Here is a 7,874-nt window from a genome sequence, read left to right on the forward strand (position 1 = left end):
TCGGTCTGGGGCCAACTCTTTCAGAGGTGTGTATCCTTCCCATACCGTGCATGGTGTTGCAAATGCTTATGCCACTATAACACAATGCTGATGGTGCTTTTTTTTAATCACAGCTGCAGTGCAAAACTGGGATTGTCCAGATATAGGTATTCAGTGTTGAAAACAAATCTGCTCTTGTATTGGAGTCTTGTACTGGTCTGTGTCCTTACTGACCGGTGCATCCTCTGGCAGCTGGGTCTGCTTGGAATGCAGTGTAAGTGACTTTACAGACGTGTACCCTTATTTAATAAATTGATCTTGTGGGCCCAGATGGATTACAATTCCCCTGGAGATCAGACTAAGTGTTTGATGTTATTAGTAGCCACGGGATCACTGTGGGTGGGGTAGATCATCCAGCCCATCAAACCTATACTAGCTCCTGCTACAACAACATTCATTCCCTCCCGTCCCCCATTTTCTTCAGACAGCTCGATAAGTTTATTTCCCTAAATAACGTTCCCAGTTCCTCTTCGAGCATGCTGATTGCTTGATCCCCCCAACCCGGCAGGCACTGTGTCCCGGTCGAGAACCACAGTCGCAGACCCCATTGATCCGTTGCCCACTGGGCTTCAATTCATTGACCAATAAACTGGGAACAGTATAGCACAGGAACAGCCCCCTCTACGCAATGTCTGTTTACTGTCCATGATGAAAATTTATACTGCATGTTTGCCTGGATGGGGCCTTTGTCCCCAGTGGACTGAATCCCCCAAAGGAATGCACAACTTAATACACGACATCATCACCTCCTCAGTATCAGTACGTCTGAAAATATCACTATGCTCCCTCCCTGACCTCACTTTTCTCCATGTCATTCTCCTCAGAGAACTCCAATGAATACAAATGAATAATTTTGTATATCACATGCTAACTCTGGCAGCAGCCATAGACTCACTCTTTGATCTTGTGTGGTCCTGTGCTCTCCAAGTATACTTACTTGTTCAACTTATCCAGAGGGAATAGTGGCAGAATTGTTTTTTATTGAACAACAGAATGAGCGATTTAAATTGCCAACCTTAACCAGTCATGTCACTATAGTCAAACACACTGCAACTCCCGAACTACTCGAACTCGTGTTTCCGACTTCACAGGAGTTAAACCGCACTCAGTTTAACTCTACCTAATACTAATGTTATTGGACAACTTCATTCCATTCAGGCTGGATGTATAATATTTCCTTCATCGTTAAAACAAAGCATGACCTGTTTTCCACCGCCCGGTACGACCGGGTATTTCGTAATCTGGTTGGTTTCGCAGGTACCTCCCTCTCCGTGGGCAATGCATAAAAAATGTGAACCGTGTACATTGCGCCCCACCACACGAAGCCCAATGCTATTCTAACCTCTGTACGGTCATCCGAGGCAGTGGAAGGCATGAAGCCTATCATAAAAGCACTTTCTGATCAGGAAGTTCTGCTACCAACCTGTAGTCCTTGTAATTTTCCTGTTTTATGATTCCAAAACCAGGTTGTGATAAGGAGTGACTTGTTTTTACAATACTTAATGGTTATTAACAAATATATCTATACCTCCCATCGTAGCCGATTCCAACGTCATCCACTCCAGTATTCCTGTCACATCGGAATGTTATTCTGTTCTGGATCCTGTTCAGGTCTTATTACATAAGGATAGTCAGTAGTTGTTTATTTTTACTTACAGTGACACTGGAAAGTGAATTGGACCAGGTTGTATCATGGGTAAACTGACAGCCTCTCTCTTTATACCGCCGCAGTAAATACTAGATTTATGCACCTTCCGGTTTCCAGGGGAAGTAGAACTTACCAAAAATTTGATTATCTTCTTGTTGCCTCTCCCACCCTGGTTAATCATGAAAAAAGTATTATTGCTTTGTTGAGAAACCTGGCCTAAAAGTGGTCACGGGGTAACCCTCAATAAACTGCAGGACACTCCACAGTTTTTAGAGCACATTCTTTCGTAAGGAACTCGGCAACAGGCAAAAGAACAAATTGCAGCTTTTACTAATGAAGCACCACCCCGCTCCCGAACTGAAATGCTTCCCGTTTTGGGAATTTTCAATTATTGTAGACATTGGATTCCTGAATATCAACTGATGGAGGCTCCTCTTCGACAAGCCGCATTACTGAGCATGTCTGCCGAAATGCAACAGACTCAGGAAAAGAACGCAGCCTTTAATACTCTTAACACCGCGTTGTCAACTTCCTCTGCTCTGGACATATCTGACAATCCAGCTCATTTCCAATTATTTGTGAATGTACAACAAGGGTTTGCTAGCGGCATTTTAACACGACGACATGGGGGCCTCAGCCCACCCATTCCTTATTATTCTGCACAATTACACCATTTGTAAGAGGCATGCCAGGTTGTCTAAGATCTGTCGCTGACACTGCAATCACGGTAGAAAAGTCCAATCCTATTGTGCTGGATCACTTTGTTGAAGGGTCGAGGCCCGAAACGTCTCTTTTACATAGATGCTGCATGGCCTGCTGAGTTCCTCCAGGATCTTGTGGGTAGTACCTTGATTTCCAGCATTTGCAGGTTAGTCTTGTTTGTGATTGTACTCAGACAGCAGTCAGCATCAGGAGGATATGGGGTGCATTCACACAACCGAATTAAGCCCAGGTCATTGCCATCTCTGGAATGCGGTGGTCTTGTCATATAATCTTGCCGGACAGTTTTGTTGTAGTCGTCAAACCACTCAAACTGCATGAGTTATACCGGTGTTATATAACGCTGATCGGCTGCAGGGCGGTGTATCAGTGAGACGGAGCTAGAAATGCAAAAAAAATGAGGAATGTTCCGTCAGCAAGCGGTACCGCATCATTTAAAGTAATTCTGTAAAAAACGCTGTCTTTCAATCCTCAGACACGAGGTGCTTGATTCATTTTCCTTGTGATGAACGGTAGGCTCAGATGATCAAATATTAATTAACATTCCAACCGACTCGACCTACCCAGCTGAGCGTATCCAGTAATTTCCGTGTTTAAATCGGATTTCAAATACCGATTACAGTTCCAGATAGAACTCAGTTAGATCGAGAGAGAGAGAGAGAGAGAGAGAGAGAGAGAGAGAGAGAGAGAGAGAGAGAGAGAGAGAGAGAGAGAGAGAGAGAGAGAGAGAGAGAGAGAGAGAGAGAGAGAGAGAGAGAGAGAGAGAGAGAGAGAGAGAGAGAGTGAGAGATCATACAAAAACGAGCAACTTTTTCCCGTGGCTTTGGAATTTTATTACAGTTCAGCGTACACCTATTATCAGTGTAAATATATGCACTACATACAACAAAGAGGTTTATTTTGTTATGTAGGGACTGGGCGAGTGGACAGAGAGAAACAAAAAATAGAAGGCGAAGTAAGAAAACAGAATATCACGAGGCCTTGGGACGTGAACGGAGGTAAAGACGGAAATATGCTGGGACAAAGAGAGAGCCGTCCGGAGATGGAGCCGGAGTTGAAAAATAAAACATATGCGTATTTTAGAGAGCTCAGCTGTTCGCGGTTGTTCTACATATCGGCAGTCAGATATAGAGGGAACGTGGTGTTTGAGTCCTGTCTACTGCAGAACGAAACTGGTCGCTCTATGATTTAACATATTTAGTTATCAGTTTCAGCAGGAATTTCACCGCGTTCTTCAGCTCCTCTCTGAACTTGCTCTGAACTTGCGTAAGTACATGTGTTGGTGCAGGAGCTGAGGATCTGCAGCATCGCCGCCGTGGAGTCTGCGATATAAACAGGATCCACGGCCGAGTAGCGAGGGATTTTTGTAATCCACTGGTAGATATCAATTACCACCCGTGTTAACCACAGAAATATAAAACTCCCGGTTATACTCAACAGTAAAACGACCGATTTCCTTCGGCTCTCCGTCTCTGGATCCTTGTCATTCTTTCCGTTGTTCCGGCCCCGGAGCCCCATTCGGACTTGATTGGCGAAAGAGATCCATCTAACGGTCAGAACATTGAACAATAAAATCAGAAACAACGGGAGACAAGGCAGGAAAATGCGATGAATCATCTCAAATGCGGCCCACGAGGGGGACGTAGAGAAGCTCGCTTTGATCACGCAACCATGGAAAGCTCCATTAATTATCTTCGTAGGTTGCAATGTGTAGAAAGGGATACTTTCTAAACAACCCAGGACACTCACTGTTCCGATAACCACAGCCGCTGTTCTTTCCGTGCAATATTTTATTTTCAGCTTTGCACAACAAATGGCCACAAATCTGTCACAGGTGAACGCGACTGTCAGCCAGACAGAGGTCCCGGTGCTGGCTAAAAGCAGGCAATAAACGACCCTGCAAACGGAAGACAGAAAATCTGAAATATATCATAACAGTCCACTTCAGTAGAGGTTCAGAGAGAGCGACCATGAGATCGGCCGCTGCCATTCCCAGTAGGCAGCGAGTGATACATTTGGAGAGACCGCACTTTCCACGGAACAGGATAACAATCGCCACCAGGTTAACTACAAGAGAGAGGGAAGGAAGCAGTGAAACTACTGACGAGTTCAGGAAATTGAGCAGCAGTGTGATAGACTTAGATTAGATCTTGTGATTTGTTTCTGTCTCAAAACCGGACGTAGAACTTATGAACCCGCTGACTGTGCATTATTGGCGTGACAGGGAACTTGCCACGAGTTTTGTAAATGTGTTAAATCTGGGGGAAATTATCAAAACCAACGAGAGCGGAGCTGCTTAAAGGCTTTCTCGGCCGCAGTTGAGAGTTGAGAGTTAGGGGGCAAAAACAGTGAAGGATGGACATGAAACAACCGCATCACAGGAACAAAATTAAATCCGCATCTGCCGTTCCCTCTGATCACATTTCTAAAATAAATTAGCCCTTAACGTTGTCCCATTATCCAGTCACACAATTCACACGCAATTCCTACGGACAGACCTACAGAAGGACGACTGGTTCTCACAGATGCGGTATAACCCGGTACCCTCCTGTGCAGACATTTCAATTCACCGTTATTCTATGTATCGGGACAGCGGAGAGGATTTCAATCAGATAGCATCTCGGCTCCAATATGGAACGATGCCTGCTACGAAAGCAAAGGGATTAATATTGCCAGAGCCTTCTGCCCATGACTGAAATGCGGGGACTTGACTGGTGACTATGGGAACAAGTAGCGAGAAAAACACTTCAGAATAAGAATATTCGTATTAACTCTCAGTTTCTGCCGTTTGCAGGTGTGACAGCGGCATACCGGGAATTCCACCGGCTGAAATAACAGGGTAGTAAATGTCTTCTATCCGCCAGATTACTGGATATCCCACCTGAGTGACGCAGCGAACGCTATTGCTCTGAATTCCAAAGCTCGGCAAGACACTCTGGACTGACGTACTGCAACAGGCTCTGATTTATACAGGGGATCGATCTCCAGTGACAAGTCCCACATTGGACCACTGTTACTGAACAAACAAATTGCATCATCGGCAGTGTCTCAGGGGCAAATAATGTGGAAATGTAACAGGAACACGTCACTATCAATTGGCTTTGCCTCAGTCTGATCCCTCTGTGTAATTGGATCAAAATGTGTAATGAAACCATTAAGTGAGTCATGAGCGGCTTCGTTTACAACGTTCCACAGTTGTATTGGCAGCGGTCACGACTGTTCCCATTTTCCAACCAGAACTTTCACTGTGGTTCTCTTGCCACAAACAATCCGGAATCGATTTTTCCTGCATATTTGGCAATTTTCATTGTCACATCTGCGGTTTTATCTGCAAATATATCCTGTTTCTGTTACACTGTGAGAGTGTGGAGTTCATTCTGGATCTGTCAGTCTCTGCTACAGAGTGAGAGTGTGAGTTTCATTCTGTATCTGTCAGTCTCTGCTACAGTGTGAGAATATGAGTTTCATTCTGTATCTGTTAGATTCTGCTACAGTGTGAGAGTGTGGGTTTCATTCTGTATCTGTTAGATTCTGCAACAGTGTGAGAATATGAGTTTCATTCTGTATCTGTTAGTTTCTGCTATAGTGTGAGAGTGTGGGTTTCATTCTGTATCTGTCAGTCTCTGCTACAGTGTGAGAATATGAGTTTCATTCTGTATCTGTTAGTTTCCGCTACAGTGTGAGAGTGTGGGTTTCACTCTGTATCTGTCATTTTCTGTTACTTTTTGAGAGTGTGGGTTTCATTCTGCATCTGATTGAAATAAAACTCACATAGGCAGCACATTTCGTGTTCGAGCAGCATTTATACGAATACTTTTCTCTCAACAATTCGAAATTGCTACCTTCACCGTGTATCTCTGCTCTCTTTTGTTTGTGAACCAGAGAGTGAGTTTATTCGAGTGAGTTCCACTGATAAGTAATATAATGATCATTTCGATTTTCTGATGACAGCATCGGTCTGGCCTGTATCGCGACATTCATGTTCACTGATAAAATAGTAACAGTCTTGTTCCGTGTGGTTCTGAGAGAGTTTGTGAGCAGGAGTGTGAGTGAAGTCACGTTTCACATTTGATTGATTAACTACTGAGAATCTGGCGTCATAGTTCCGGCAACAAACCCACCCCACCCCGTCGAACAATGTGCCACCAGAGATAAAACATATCCGCTGTGTTCACAAACTCTCTGTCCAGTTCACCCTAGACGACATTAGGGTCTAGACGACATTAATGCTTGCTTCATTTAGATCACCTACTCCAGTATGATATTGAATTTTGATACGTCGAAGTCCAGAGTTGTGACGGTTCCCTCCATCACTTAATCTATCTACCCCACATCTTTAGTATCTGTATGTGTATCCGTGAGCGTGTTGAAGTGTGTGTGTGTGTGTGTGTGTGTGTGTGTGTGTGTGTGTGTGTGTGTGTGTGTGTGTGTGTGTGTGTGTGTGTGTAAGCATCTCTCAACCTCTCTCCGGTAACTATATTACGTTATTTGCCGACGGCCCTGTTTATGTCTTTCTCTTCCAATACTGGCCATGATTGAACAGAGTCTGCTTACTGATTAGGCTGAAGTTTCATTGAAACTATCGCAGGACCAGGTTGCAGAAACAAGAGTCATTCATAGCGGAACAAGAGGAATAACACAGTGAGTTGGAAGAACAGAGAATAATAGTTCAGTGTGCTGGACAGAAAAGGATTCAGGATGCAGTAGGTTTCGAGCTGAAATTGAGGAGACGATTGATATGAAATTCACATAAATTGCGGGTTAGTGATAGAGAACGACCGCAAGACAAAGGCAATCAACAAACTGGAGACATTCAATCGAGTGTGTTGATCAGTTTCTACCGTCTTGCCGCGGGAATAGTGTGAAGAGAAGTGGTTCATTTTGTAATCAGTGGCCTCAGTGCACTGTGAGAGTGTGGGGTTCATTTTGTGCAAATCAGTGGTACAGACTGAGAGTGTGGGGTTCTGAAGGTGTCACGCTCAGGTTCGGTATGAGTGTATGCATTTCTTTATGTACATGCTGGTCTCTGCAACAGTGTGAGAGTGTGGGTTTCATACTGTACCTGTCAGTCTTTGCTACAGTGTGAAAACGTGTTATCATGGTCTTGTGAGTCTCTGATTCAATGTGCGCGGGTGTATTTTTTTTTCTCATTCTTATCCGCTGTTCCTCTGATCTGGTAAGTAGTCTTAAAGTAGATTCTGCATTCCCTAAGCTATTTTTAGAACAAGAGTCTGGAGTCTGGAGTTGGTTTATGTTAAAATTGTGACATACATCGTGAGCTATGAATGATGACATTTGTATGGAGCAGCACCTTCAACGACACTAAGTTAATTGGAAACAAATGCATTCGGCCCGACATCATTCTGCATGCTATTCGTGTCACAGTGCGGTCCGTTGACTCCTCATTTCAGTTAATTTCCTTTTTCCCGTATTCCAACGGACACCTTGATTTTTTTGTGATTTATTT

At 44.0% G+C, this 7,874-nt stretch overlaps 1 long non-coding RNA gene across 1 annotated transcript; it reads right to left on the bottom strand.

Annotated features, from left to right (window-relative positions):
- Positions 1–2,052: 2,052 nt before the first annotated feature.
- Positions 2,053–4,297, bottom strand: LOC132390498 (uncharacterized). Its single transcript, XR_009510924.1, has 3 exons — positions 4,157–4,297; positions 3,846–3,953; positions 2,053–2,787 (listed from the first exon to the last, which is right to left on the bottom strand). It is a non-coding gene; the product is annotated as an uncharacterized LOC132390498 (long non-coding RNA).
- Positions 4,298–7,874: the final 3,577 nt, after the last annotated feature.

The sequence above is a fragment of the Hypanus sabinus genome, unplaced genomic scaffold (assembly GCF_030144855.1).
Source record: "Hypanus sabinus isolate sHypSab1 unplaced genomic scaffold, sHypSab1.hap1 scaffold_93, whole genome shotgun sequence".
Lineage (NCBI taxonomy): Eukaryota > Metazoa > Chordata > Chondrichthyes > Myliobatiformes > Dasyatidae > Hypanus > Hypanus sabinus.